At 43.8% G+C, this 15581-nt stretch overlaps 1 pseudogene; it reads right to left on the bottom strand.

Annotated features, from left to right (window-relative positions):
• Nucleotides 1-12638: 12638 nt before the first annotated feature.
• Nucleotides 12639-15101, bottom strand: LOC109944546 (uncharacterized; annotated as a pseudogene).
• Nucleotides 15102-15581: the final 480 nt, after the last annotated feature.

Raw genomic sequence — 15581 nt, 5'->3', positions numbered from 1 at the left:
CTACATCAAAGTCTTCACTATCACTGGAACCCTTAGATATCCCAACTAGTGTCTCATGTGCAATCTTTTCTGCATTAGTTCTTTCCATAGCTTTGTAAAACTCGGACAGCGCCGGGTCAGCAGTCTTCTTCTCGCCAGCCATCAAATCAAAGCTTGTTGAAATGTCGAAGCTTAAAATCCGATCAAAACTCAACAAAGCAAGAAAGTTTAAAATGGCGAGCGTAGTGTAAGCAGCTGAAATGGCACGAGAAATGCTTTCAATACGAGCTCCTATTTATATGCATTAGCACCCCACGATTTGGTGGGTCCGGCATGTCAGTGTCATTCGCTATTCTAGCGAAGGGAAGGTGTTTTTTCGGACCTTCGGCTAAAGGCCTTCGTTCACATCGCAGTCTAAATTTATTACAAAGAAACAAATTAATACTGCGAGGCACTACTGTTGGGGGCCTTCCTCTTCCGAGTGTCCTAAAAACGTGACTAGCCATATGTTTTTAGTATGACATAGATCATTACAGGAGGCTTTAGCTTTGGAATGAAGGTCTTCTCTCATGGTAAAGGCATACGCAATATGAAGATACAACCCGAAGGTGATATAGATGGATGCCAAAGCTATGGCTGAAGGAGCTTCGGCTTAGTATGGTGACGAGGACCAACAACGATACCGACCTAAGGGGAAAAGACTACTTAGTCCTCGATAATTCGCATTATGATTACAAGTAAATGTCAGTGACATGAATGTAATTTTGTCTGTGATGCGTCCCGTGCCTATAAATAGATGAACAGTAACACCATACTGTTCACGCCGGATTGTAATCACTCTTGCGTCATTCCTGCATCCTCACCTTCTGGCAAGCCGAATGTACTAATGTAATATGAATTTTATTTATGTTTATTCATGTTAATGGAATACAAAAATAAATAGATTGTTGATATATAATCATTACTTTTATTTCTTTATGTTCTTTTGCCTTCTCGTTTGTATTAATATACTGAGATGATGAAGGTATGTCCTTCGTGACCTTCGTCTGAAGATCATTATACCCGAGAGGACATAATGCTTAGAAGGACGAAGGTCTTTAACTATTAACAATTGTGTTTCCTTGTTCTTGATATATAATATTTGAGAACAAGTGACCAAGAGATATATATATATATATATATATATATATATATATATATATATATATATATATATATATATATATATATATATATATATATATATATATATATATATAGGATCGAGGTAATGGAAGCCCTAGGCTTTAATTAGTAGGGGAAGCCCCAGCCCGGACGAGGATAGGCCACCACCCGCGTGATTGCATCAGCATTTATGCTGGTATAACCGAGTTATAGAATTTGTATATATCATGCAACGAATCTAGGAAGGCAGTTCACCTATGCATGCGTTAGCAATTATACCGGGATAAACAGATTGAATAATGTGCATAAACCATGCAAAAAGAATCTGCTGACGCGCAAATCACGTGGGACGACTTTACAAGTTTGTTCAGTGTTTAGGACTGCATAAGAACATGAAACATAACATCATAAACCATGCAATATTGAGACGTCAAACCATTTATGCTATTGTATATACGTGACCAGTGTGTGCGTAGATCTAGGTTGGTTTGAGATTAGGAAAGTAGTGCTGTAAAATCACGATAAATGTGGGACAATTGCCGCTTTATTATCAACGTTGCGTAAAAGATGTGTAAGATTTGTGGTAGTTGTCGTATATCTTGCTTTGTCTGTTTTAGCATAAAACTGATACAAAATAAGCGTAAAATTGTGTATAATTTAGCGTAAACTACAGTTGACTTTATAATGAGTAAGAGGTCCATTGTTCGGGGCGTAAAAGTCACACACAATTTGGAATAGTTGTTGTGTATCTCGCTTCGCACAAGGTTGTCGTAAAACACGTAAAAATATCGTAAATTGACGTAAAACGCATCAAGAATTTCATAAATTGGCATAAAACACATCAAGAATTTCGTGAATTGATGTAAAATGCATCAAGAAGTATTTTAAGGTAATTGTAGCATAAAACACAACTAAATGTGTCGTAACTTTCGTTGGAGTATTTTGTGAAAATGTCATCATTCTCTACAACCTTAATAGCAATCTTGTAGAACATAAGGCAGAGTTGCATAACATACTGGAATGGAAGATTTTGTGTCACTATCAAAATTAAAACCCAATAGTTTCATCCATCACTATGGGTACACCTCCAGCATTTGAGATGACTTCTAATGGGAATTCTTGCTCTTCTTCCGCCTTTTCTTCTGGCTTAGCTGCAATCTGGGAAAAAACAAAATTTCTTATGCAAGAGAATCCTTGATCTGGTGACTAATTAAGCAAGCGGTCAATGTAGCTTGGACACTAGTAAACTAGACAAAAATAATAATATTTGTGACACAAGAATTAGTTGACTATTGCAAATTCACATAAACTGGTCCAAGGTGGACGAAGCTACCAATATTTTTGTTTTAGGACAAGATAGTGCCCACTGTATGCGTTGATGCATGGTGTTACTCTTGTGCAGGTATGACATGTGCAATGACTGAACAGGATATAGCCTGAACTTAGTATAATCTAGTGACACAAGCTTCAACTCAACTTAACTCATCGGGAACAGCATAATATAGTGACTAGTGACACCAAATACACTGTCTAAACTATAAACAAGTGTATAATAAAATGAACAGACTACATAAGACAGTACAACAAACCATAATGCCCCTTAGCATTCGATCCATGAATTTAGATTATCTCTTGGGTGAAACTTCTGGATTCAGGGGACATGGATTGATAATACCAGACATAAAAAATAAATAGTGAATTTATGTTCTTTTTTAACACAATAGTGAATTTATTTTATGCAAACACATAGTCTTATGGCCCAAATAGATAAGAGAGTAGGATCAGGCGTTACCAAATAGTGATATTGGCTCTGCATTTCTACATTGAAAAAATCAAATTACCAAATTAGCAGAAATTGACACATACCACGGCAGCGGCCAAGACTAGAACTGCACCTCCACTTGTTCCACCTAATAGGGGAGCAGGATGACGAACTCCTGGCCCGAACTGAGCGGTGAGTCGGAGTCGTCGGCGGTGAGCCCGTTGGCAGTGTGGATCTGGTCGGTGGATGGGAGGCCAAGTCGCCGCAAACATAGCGGTTGGCACGCGAGGGGCATCCTCACGGGGGATGATGCGGTTGGTGGCGCCTAGAGAGTCGAAGGCGAGCACGTTCCTACAATCGTCAATTTTGCTGTCACGCCACAGAACACCACCGTCGCTAGGAACAACAGCTGTGCAGTCGCGCTGGAGAGCAGGTCCGCGTGGAGCAGGGGCAGTCTGGAGATGTAGCACCGGCACTGCGAGGAAGATGAAGATGGGGGTAGAAGAAGCTAGCGGCGGCTACATGCGGGGAAAGGAGGTAAGGTTAGGGGAGGGAAGAAAATGAGGGAAACGAAGGGAAGGCACCTCTGGAACGATGACGGGGAGGCGATCCGCCATGGATCTCGTCTATGGGGACGCTTGTCCATCGCGGTCGTGCTAGCTTCGCCGCGCTCGCTCGTGTCGCGCAACTGCTGCCACTGAAACCCTAATCTCAGCCATCGCGGAAGGCCAAGTAGAGCGGTTGGTTTTATACGATGGCACATGAGCGTAAACCTGTGTATAACTAATTGTAAACATTATAGTGGGTGGACCGGATGGTGTACCTGGTCAACCGGGCGGGTGCTCGGGGCTTCCTGTAGTTAAACAGAGCCCAGGGCTCTAAATATATATACTATATATATAGGGGCTATGGTAGAACCTCCCAAGTTATTGGGCCCACATGCACCTTCCCTTGTCTCAAAGACCTCGGACGACTATGCATGTGCACCAGATAACTTAACAGGATCTGTCCGAGTGCCCCAAGGACGTCGGATAAACCACTTACAACCAGGACCGCAAGATTAAGTAACACAAATCACACACACCAACATTTTTACAGCGGAAATCTTATTACCAAATTTTACAAGTTACATCAAATTTACATTGTACATGATCGGAGTGATTATAAAAGTGATTCAAAGAATAAACTTTGAACTGTTATGAATTATTTATAATTTTGAAATATATGCTAGCTTGAGTGAACATCCTCAATAAGAAGTATAGAAGAGTTACTTAGACTTATATGAAAGTCGTGCCCACCGACGCTTAACACCATACACAGCAGCACAATTCTAGTACCTGCAACAATATGGGCTCGAAAACCCTGACTACAAAGTGTACTTTCACAAGTCTTACCCGTCTAAGGAAAACGACTCTCAAGGATATGCTGGCTGATTAGGAATCAAAGTGTGGCTTATCAAGAATCAAGGACTCTATTTGCAGAAATGCTTACTATGAGTGGATCCTTAAAAATCCATTTTTACTTGTCAAGTTAAGTAAAGTTACCTGCATCTAGAGTTCTTTCTACCCTAGTTCAAGCACTTGGCCTACACTAGTCGTGTTTTTATCATCCCTTTAGTTCGCTGGATTGCTATGTGTAGGGCAGTGACCAAGTCTTCATGTCCGAGAAGTAACGCGATATGTCAACTCGCCACCGGGGTTCTTAAGACCAGATCAGGTTCACGCGAACCGAGAGCACAGATACACCACCGTCCAGCCTCTTGCCACGGAGGGTACACGCTACTCTCGCCATCTCTCCACTCCCATTGTGCGTTGTCTTATTCTGTTATTAGTCTTCCTGAGGCAAAGCTTACCCATGATGAGGCATGTGACCAGTTAAAAGGTCCTAGATCAGCAAGCCTACATCGAGACGGTCCTTAATCGACTCAGACGGAGACACTACATCGAGACTCCCTTCTCGTGCAAGTCAACCGCCCGGTCTCAGCTTTATTATTTAAACCCAAAGTTTGGTACCTGACAGAGGTACATCTTTTCCGATGTTGAACCCATCAAGGCCCTGATGGATCCACCATCACAAGTTTTTCTTTTCGAAAACTGTTGGGGTCCTTCGTCCTCTGAAGGTCCTCAAAAACGTAATTTAACAATATCTTCCAAGCATGGCTTATGGACAGGTACCTTCGGACTCAAGTTAAAAGCATACACGATGAGAAGAGCATGATCGTGACGAAGGTTGTCGTTGCTCCGGAGCTACGTGCAAGGGAGCTTCGGCCCAATCGCGGAAAAAGGAACCGACTTAAAGGCAAAAAGGTTATCTAGTCCTCATAGATTTTTCTATAAGTCAATAGTAAATGTAAAGGGCATAACTATAATTTCTCACAGGTTGTGTCCTATGCCTATAAATAGATGAACAGTACCCCCGTACTGTTCACGCTGACTTGTACTTGCTCATACGTCACGCTTGTACTTTTTACCTTCTGTCAAGCCGAAGGTAAATTTGTAATTCAACATTGTCCCTGTATTTCTAGAACAATATATTGTTAATGAATTAATAATATTATGTGATTGCTTGTCTTGCCTCTTCTATCTCATATGCTTCTTCTTTTTTTAACATATATCACGTTGATGAAGGTATGTCCTTCATAACCTTCGTCTGAAGATCATTGTACCCTAAGGGAAATAATGCTTCGAAGGACGAAGGACATTAACATTTAACATTCTGTGTTGCCTTGTTCTTAATTCATAGCACTTGAGAACAAGTCCCCAACATTGGTGCCCACCTCTGGTGAACCCTTTTCGACCACCTTCGGCAAGCACTGACCTTCGTCATGCTGCCGAAGAAAGCTTCAGCACCAGGGACCGCTGCACTGCAGCCGCTGGACCCAAACCAAGAAACTCTTTCTCTTCGAGAGGCTCGAAGCCAGAAGAGGAAAGCCACCAGTCCAACACTCCAGGAGGAGGAGTGGGACCAAGAGATCAGGGACATGGAGATCATCCATCAGCAAGTACAAAGAAAGAAGGAGAAGATGGCGCGACTGGCTGATCTCCAAAGAAAGATTGACGAAGCCACTGAAGAAGTACGTCATCTTGTTCAAGATTAACAAGATCGAAGGCCCCAACACAGGGAGCTTCGTCAAGAAGGCTTATTCAACGAGGATGGATGGTATGATGATTTTAATCATGATGTCTTTACTTTTGATGATGCTTCTCCCTTGGCAGCAGAACTACAGGCTACCCCATGGCCCCCATCATACAAGCCACCTCAGCTCCCCATGTATGATGGACACTCAGATCCAAAGCAGTTTCTGATGAGCTACGAAGCAACTATATCTTCGTATGGGGGCAATACTGCAGTCATGGCGAAGTCCTTCGTCATGGCAGTCCAGAATGTAGCCCAAACATGGTATTCTTCTCTTCGTCCAGGGACTATCACGTCATGGCAGAAGCTTAAGGACATGTTGGTTACTAGCTTCCAAGGCTTTCAAATGAAGCTAGTCACAGCTCAGGCTCTGTTCCAATGCACACAAGATCATGAAGAATACCTTCAGGCATATGTACGAAGGTTCTTGCGATTGATGGCACAAGCGCCTACGGTGCCCAATGAGATTGTCATTGAGGCCATGATCAAGGGTCTTCGTCGAGGACCTACTGCCCAATACTTCACCAGGAAGCCTCCACAAACTCTGGAGAAGCTGCTTCAGAAGATGGATGAGTACATCCGAGCTGACAATGATTTTCGCCAAAGAAGGGAGGAAGCTTACAGATTCTCCGAAATGACCAGGGGCTTTGGAGGAAGAATTCATCCGAGGCATGTCAGGTCAATCCATAACTCCACTCAAAGTGACGACAAAGGAAGTCAGTTTCAGAGGTCACAATATACCTCACAATCTTCGGGGCAACATCAAAGCTCTTTCAGGCCACCAGCTCCAAGGGGCAGAGGCGCCAGGGGCTTCGGAGGAAGATTTGGGGATCAGCCTAGAAAGATCTACTGCTTATTCTATGGTGAGGACAAGGGCCATACTACAAGAATGTGCCACGTCACCATTCAGAAGCAAAAAGAGATAGCAGAAGCTGAAGCTCGGTAGAATCAGCCGAAGCAGGTCTTGCACACTGCTTCGTGTCACTCTCCTTACATACCAGAGTATGTGAACAATCATCCTGCATCTTCTGTCGCTTCGGCTAGCCATTCACAGGCTTCCTGGCCACAACTTCCGCCTCCGCCACCACTACAACCGTCCTATTCCCGAAGCGAGCAGCCAAAAGGGCGCCAGCACTCTCAACAGCAACGGGAATTCAGGAAGGAATCTGAAGCTCGCACAGTCAACAGTATTGTGCCAGAATCAAAGCACATCTATTGAGAGATATCCTACCTCTGGAACATTTTTACATTCATTGTCATTTTGTTTTTAATAAGGAACTATCAATGTAAACCTAGTTTTAATTTCTTGTAATAGCTTCGCTCTAGTCAGAGTGAAATATATCTTCTTCACATATTTACGAAGCTCTAAAATTGCTGAAGCTCAAAAGACGTTCCTAAGGGAATGACGAGCTAAAAATCGCAGTTCAAGTTTCACCGAAGTTACAAAAAGTCGTTCCTAAGGAGCGCTGTGTAAGTTTTACGAAGCTACAAAAAGTCGTTCCTAAGGGAGCGCAGTGTAAGTTTTCTGCTCAAAAGTCGTTCCAAAGGGAATGCAGAGCCAAATACCGCCGAAATATAAGGTGAAGCGCGAAAAGTCAACGCGAAAAATACCACCGAAATAGAAGGCGAAGAAGTTCAAAAGAGGTTCCTAAGGGGATGCAGAACTTACACCAAAAAATAAGCGGTGAAGCCGAAAAATAAGCGGCAAAAAGATTTTGATCGTTCCTAAGGGGACACAGAGATTGTGTGTTTCAACGTGGGTGTGTGTCTTCGGCATTAGCATCATTCTATGCATCATATCATCGCATCATGTCGCATAGCATCAAATCATACATCATATTACACCAATGACACGATCTTCAGAGAATGCTTTACAAAAATGAAAAGGTGCCAAGGCACAAAATAAGCTCTAATATGGAAGAAGAGATCTATCGTTTACGAAGCATTGATGTTTTTACGGAGCTTGGATGTTCTTTACGAAGTATGGATATTCTCACGAAGCATAAACATTCTTGTTTACGGAGCATGAAAAGAAGGGAAGGTGTTTTTTCGTCGAAGGCTCAAAAACGGTATGTACATAAAGTTTCATGCATCGCAAAGAACTGAATTACAAACAACTTACATATTAGATTCAAAACTATACACATCAAATATTACAGACTTAGTTCAGCAAATGTTACATTAATAGCCTAAAAATGTTTTTACAGTAACTACTATTCTTCTTTCAGAACTTTCTCTGCAACTTCGTTAAGCAATTTATTAACAACTTCGTCAACAATAGCTTCGGCCATATTGATGATTTCTATTGCTCTCTTTGTTTCTGGGTCGGTCAGTGGGTCGAACAGCTCCGGTGGAGGAGGTAATTCAGCTGTGGTAGAAAACATCAATTAGTTCGAAGTCACGAAAACAAACGACGAAGCTAGGGGCCATTAAATGATACCTATCCGTCTCTCGCGTTCGGCAGCTTCTTCAGCTTTTTTAGTCGCTTCTCGAGCGTCATGAATATCTTTTTCACTTTTCTTCATTATATCGTGAGCCATTTCTCGGCCATCATTTTCCCAGATATGAGTGAAAATTTTTCCGCCTATTAAACTTGCTTCGGCCGAGGGGTCCTTCGTGTCATCTACTGAGAAGGCAGCTTCGGCCTGGGCCAAGGTTTTAACATGATTGCAACCCACCTTCTCCAAGACGACTGAAATTCCTCTCGCACCAGAGAACGTGCAGATGTCCCCACGATCACTTAAAATTTCCTCAAAAGCTTCGGCTTCACCGCTGATCCACTCGATAACACCCTCAGGGTCGCCTCGTATGAAGTTATCTTCGTTTGAATAGGCGCTCACGTTGGCGAAGCTAGTCTTTATCTTCTCCACGCAGCCCAAAGATTTTTCAAAACATCTTTCCTTGGATGCACGAAGCTCTTCAACTGTCTTTTGTAAATAATTTTTCCAATATTCGCTGGCATCTCGATTAGCTTTAGCGACAGCGCATTTTTCTTTGGCCTCTGCTAGTTGTTTTCGAAGGTCTTCGATTTCATTCTTTTGGACCTCAGCTTGAGCTTTGGAACTAGTTTCGTCTTCTTTTACTTTGTTTACCAATGAAATTAATATCTTGTCTTTTTCAAGACCTTCGTTCCTTAGTTCAATCACCTCCGAACGAAGATTGTTCAGAGCCATTGTATACCCTTCATCTTCAATGTTTTTCTGTGCTCTAAGGGCATTGCTAAGGATCAAGCCCTGCAAGAGGAGGACAACATTAAGTATAAACAAATGAAGTAATTCGTTTTCAAATACAAAATTGACTTTTGTACCTTTATGCTATTATATGCTAAGCTGTCAGCCAATTCATCCTTTGATAGTATTGAAAGGCCATCTTCTAGCTTCGGAAATCCGAAGCTTCTACCCATCTCCCGGCAGACGGATATCTCTTTACTATCTGGGAGACAGTACAAAAAATCTTCCTCCCCGCTGTCGTTGAACACTAATGCCCCCTTCGGGTATTTCAGTTTTTGGGCATAATGTTGAGCTTCTCGTTCTTCTTCCTTAGAGAGTCCCTTTCCCGAAGCATGGCGGATCATGTAATCAATGCTCTCTTTTAAAGCTTCGGGAGCAGGAGTGGCAACCTTTTCAGGCGAAATTTGCTCTGTAGCCTTTTCTTATGTTGCCTTTTCTTCAATTTCCGAAGGCTTTTTCTCAGCGGGCTTTGAAGGCCCAGCTTCGGTACCAGCTTGGATTACTACAGCTTCAATTTCGGCCGGCTTTGTTTCAGCTTCGGTTTGTGCTTTTGAAGCCTCGGCAGTTTTTCTTGAAGGAGTAGAGTTCAAAGTCTTTATTGTTTCCAACACATCTAATACATTTGCCATCCTTCTCCTCTTGGGAGTTGCAGCAGAACTTTTTTGTGCCTTCGGCACTGTTACTTCTGATGAAGGGCTTAAAATTTCTAGCGCTTTTGTTTCTTCAATATTTGGTTTTTTAGCCTTATCTTTCTCAGTCTTCGACTTAGCTAGATCAACCGAAGCTGCCTTCGGCATTATAGCCGGCTCTCCAGCCTTCTGCGTAGGAGGAATGGGTTCTCTTCGTTCAGCAGCTGAAGAAGCCTCCCCGCCAAACTCAGGCACCACGGCCGGTTCAATATAGCGTGGCCGGTGGGTAAGGACCTTCAACTTTTTGCCCTTCAGCATAGGATCGTCTGGAGTGGCCGAAGCAGCAGTTTTCCTCTTCTTTCCCTGACCTCACAGTGGATAGCGGTAGTCGGGGTAGACGAAACCAATGGCATCAAAAACTCTATTCAATCTCTTTTTCCCCGGCCTCCGAAGGCTGTGGATAATGCATTGTCTTCCGCCTTGGAATATGATCCAAGCAGTTCATCACTGGTAACTTCGATGCATTTTAGCCAGTCATCATTTGGTTCATCGAATTTATCCCCGTATCTGAATGTGTACTTCAGCCGGACTAGTTCACCTTCACTAGATTCGGTGAGGGTCTCCTTCGGCATTTCCCAGCTCTCTATAAGCGGCCATACTCTGTATGCTATGTGCTCTTGAACCAAATCTCTCGTACCAATAAAGAAACAGACAGTACCAAATGCCTTTTGACATGCTTCGACAGTTTCGTCAATTTGAACCTTCGACCTTCGGAGACCGAAGCGGGACCAAATGGGGCGCATAATAACTTCCTTAATATCTTCTCTTGCCTTCAAGTCATTCTTCACGTAAAACCATTCCTCCATCCAGGCCCCGGGCCACCTTTTCCGGTATGTTGGCATCGAGTAGCTTGCGTTGGGGCGGGCGATAAATCCATAACAACCAAAGTTGTTATGATATTGTTCCTTGCCCATGGCCTTCGTCTCATATGCAAGTTCATGCATGCTGCAAAAGCATTTCGCGCTTGGCTCCCGTCCTTGGCTTCTCACAGCCCAAACAAAAATCCCCATTCTAAAAATAGCTTCGGGGGTTATCTGATGAAATTAAATCTGATAAATTTTCAACACTTCGACCACAAACCTGCTCAATGGAAACCGAAGCCCAGCTTTGAAGAAACTTCGGTAAATCACAACTTCGTCTTCCTCAGGGGCAGGGACGTTGTTGTCTCCACCAACTCTCACAATAGACATATCTTGAAAGTACCTTCCTCTCATATTGTCAAGATGACTCTGTTTAATTGTAGATTTCCCAAAAAATGTATGAGTTGGCCTCCACGGCCGATCCTCAGCATCTTCTCCCCCGCTTTTAGCATCATAATCATCACTGTCACCGGTATCTTTAGAAAGGCCTTCCAGTATCTCCATAGTAATCTTCTCTGTATTTGATTTGGCCATTGACTCGATAAACCCAGCTATAAGGATTTGCAGCCTTCTTCTCTTCAAAGAGCTTCTCCTCTTCAGTCAGCTTCGTTTCAGCAACAACCTTCTTGTCTTGAGACATTTTTCCTTCGTAAATGACGAAAATGTGTCTTTCAAACTGAAGCTTAGGAAGCTTGAGAAACTAGCAAGAGTTAGTGAGCAAGAGCTATAAAATTGAGAAAACAAAGCAAATGGCACAAGCAGCGTACCAAATGTGGTTGGTGCGAGTTCTTATTTATATGCTGGGCACGCCACAAATTGGAGGGTCCCATCTGTCATTGACTGTTGCTATTCTAGCAAAGGGAAGGTGTTTTTTTGGACCTTCGGCTTAAGGCCTTCGTCCATGTCGCAGTCTGAATTCGTTATCTTAAACAAATTAATACTGTGAGGGGCTACTGTTGGGGGCCTTCGTCCTCCGAAGGTCCTCAAAAACGTAATTTAACAATGTCTTCCAAGCATGGCTTATGGACAGGTACCTTCGAACTCAAGTTAAAAGCATAAACGATGAGAAGAGCATAATCGTGACGAAGGTTGTCGTTGCTCCGAAGCTACGCGCTAGGGAGCTTCGGCCTAATTGCGGAAAAAGGAACCGACTTAAAGGGGAAAAGGCTATCTAGTCCTCATAGATTTTTCTATAAGTCAATAGTAAATGTAAAGGGCATAACTGTAATTTCTCACATGCTGTGTCATGTGCTTATAAATAGATGAACAATACCCCCGTATTGTTCACGCTGACTTGTACTTACTCATACGTCACGCTTGTACTTTTTACCTTTTGTCAAGCCGAAGGTACATTTGTAATTCAGCATTGTCCCTGTATTTCTAGAACAATATATTGTTAAGGAATTAATAATATTATGTGATTGCTTATCTTGCCTCTTTTATCTCATATGCTTCTTCTTTTGTTAACATGTATCACGTTGATGAAGGTATGTCCTTCATAACCTTCGTCTGAAATACCCTAAGGGAAATAATGCTTCGAAGGACGAAGGACATTAACATTTAACATTCTGCGTTGCCTTGTTCTTAATTCATAGCACTTGAGAACAAGTCCCCAACAAAAACATTCCCACCCACTGAAGCATTACTTTTGTTTTAAAACAAAACATTTTTATTTGCAAAAGCAAGGCTAAGCATCATAAAATTCTTTTCAAAAAGGGTATCAAGGAAGGGTAATCAATTTTTCAAGGAAAGAAATGCATCAATGGTTTAGCACACAACTCCTATCACCTAGTGCATCAAACAAGGTGATAAAAGATTTTAAAACCGCAAGGAGGTGGCAAATGCACCGGGGCTTGCCTGAATAACACTAGGTTAGTGTTGTTAGATGTCGTCCACTTGGCGATCAACTTTTGTTCTGATACTTGTTTCGTTTGTCCATCTTCAGTTTAGTTCATCAGCTTCATCTTCTGGAGAAGCTCACGCGTAGCGATATCTTATGGTCGACTCAGTTCTGGTTCTCCGCATCACGTGGTTAATTCACGTACCTGAATAAAATGCATTATGCACATGAATGCATATAGACAGGAATATTACAAACCTAAATAGTGCTACGCGATAGCGAATTAAACACCTAGTGACGAAGCGTCATACCATTTTATATAGAAACACTAGTTATCGATATACGACTAAGCGTAATAATTACGCTTCTCTAAATTAAACGAACCTAAGGCAAACATCATGAACAATAAACCATACACATTAAACATAATTAGCCTAAACACAACTCATCAACTAATCAGTTAAATGCTAAATTTATCCCTCGCTTTATAAATTATACCACTTTGCTTACCAAGAACTAATTTAATTTTATTTCGCATCACACATATTTATTTAATCTATCTAACAAATCGGCTACAACTTGCGCGCCAATAATAAATTTAGCTCAGATTCACTACATTGATTAACGAATACGAATCCGAGTTTTTGTCGATTACACGTTTACCGCACTAATTTTAAATTCACTCGAAACTAATAACCCAAGCAAATCACATAGAATGTAATAACTACTATAAAGCGAGGGATCAGCACCTTCATGCAGTAAGGATTCTCACAAGCAACACTAAAAGCACTACCGGCTAGACAATTTTAAAAATGTTAATCCCACTTCTTAAATTATTAATTTAATTGTGCCTTGCATACAAGTCTAACAGCACCTGACATGACTACTGCATGGGAAATATTTCTACAATACCTTATGGCAACATATAACACACAAAAGAAATGAGAAAGGTATTCTTCCCAGAGCATCGCCACAATATAAGTAACCAATCCAATTAACCGTAAAAATAAATCAGCTTACCATAACCGAATCGGCTTGGCAGATGAGAGACGACGATGATCTCCGGTTCATTTATTTTACTGTACAGGGAGCTCCAAGGGCGTACGACCAACGAGTACGGTGAAGCGACGTCTACGGGGATCGAGTTTACGATAGGAGGTGATGATAGCGCGGCACGACGAACGCGTAGAGCTTTAAAATCACGCGCGAGAGACCTGGCCGGAACCGAGGACAAGCGAACATAGTTGAACATGTCTGCGAGTTCAACGACGATGGGGACGCTGATGCCGCGGATGTGAACACGACTGCCACACACCGCGCGAGGACAAAGAAGTCAGAGCGACAACAGTGCAGCGACCTCGACGCTAAGCACCGGAGCTTGACGATGTCACGGCGCAGCAGGAAATAACAATGTCACGATGGTCGGGGAGACAATTCCGACGACGACGTAGATGGCTAGCACGGCGAGCAGAGGGACATGGTTGCACGCATAGGGACTCGACGGCGGCGACCTGGGCGAGCGCAGCAGGGAGCAGGACAGCCGCGGTTGGCGAGCACAGGCAGCGAGGGCACGGTCCGAGCGCAGGCGGGATGGGGCGCACGTGCACAGAGCTCGGCGAGCGGAGGGCTAGGAGCATCGACCACGGAGAGCGCGCGACGCCGGAGAACTGAAGGGAGCTCGGCATGGGCAGCGGCCCGCGTCCACGACGAGCAGACAGGGGAGAGCGCGCGCAGCAGCGAGCGAATACTAGGGCGCGCTGGGGAAAAAGATGGAGTAGAGGACGCCGGCACAAGACAGAGCCGAGCTGGAGCCAAGAACGCGGTCCGAGCAGGGAGGCCGCGTGGGGCTGGGCACCAGGGCGCAGGAAGCAGGGACTCGGCAACCAGGCGCCATGACCAACGCAGGGGCGAGCACCAGAGGAAAAACAGCGGCAGCTGAAAGTGGTGGACGCGGCCATGGAGGAAGGCAGAGATCCGAGCAGGGACATGCGCCATGAGCTAAGTGGAGGATGAGCAGAGAGGGAAAGAAAAACAGGGACACGGCGCGAGCAGGGAGCACCAGGGACGGCCAGCAGGGGAGGTTGCGCGCGCGGGGAAAAGGAGCGGCACGAGCAGTGGAGGAGCGACCAGGGAGGGAAAAGCTCCGCGTGCAGGGGAACTTGATGGCTAGGCACGTGGCTAGGAGGCTCCAGGGAGCTTCACGGCGGCCGCCATGGGAGAGCTGGAAGGAGCACCGGCCATGGAGATAAAGGGGAGGGAGCGGTTGGGAAGCAGAGAAGCTCAGGGAGAGAGGAAAGCTGCGGGGCAGAGGGAGCTATGGAAGAGCCGCGGCGCGCAGGGAGCTGCGAGGGCCATGGGAGACAGAGGAGCACGCGTGGGAGGAGCCGCTCTACCGGGAGATGCGCGGCCGATAGAGAGAAGACGAGGGAGAGAGAATGCGGCTGGAAGAAGATAAGCCAAGGCGCTGTTGCTGCGTGGGAATTATCAGGGAAGATGAATCGCTGCAAAAATCAATGACGTGGTTGGTGGTAAGGATAAAGGCGGCTGAAGGAAAAAAATCTGAGAAATTGCAGATATTACGGGTGTAAAATGAGGGTCTATAAGATATATAGAAGGGTCGAACACATAAAATCGATAACAACAATTAGACAGGATTTGATTTGGCGAATACTCGTCGGATGAATTCATATCTGTTATTTATATTTAAAGATTTAGATTGAGACGAGATACACACAAATCGAACCAAACGAGATCGGGACTGAGATTTTAGTCCGCTTTTGTTTACATAGGAATCAGACAAATTTCCATAATTGTAAACAGTGGAACAGATTAATCACGAATACTCAGTTCGGATCAAGTTATCTCGGTCCGATATAACGTTTTTGCATTAACTTTTGTCACCGAGTTCAAATTAATTTGCCC

This window comes from Zea mays, chromosome 2, assembly GCF_902167145.1.
Source record: "Zea mays cultivar B73 chromosome 2, Zm-B73-REFERENCE-NAM-5.0, whole genome shotgun sequence".
Classification (NCBI taxonomy): domain Eukaryota; kingdom Viridiplantae; phylum Streptophyta; class Magnoliopsida; order Poales; family Poaceae; genus Zea; species Zea mays.
The sequence above is the reverse complement of the archived record's forward strand: the minus strand, read 5'-3'. Positions and strand labels throughout refer to the sequence as shown.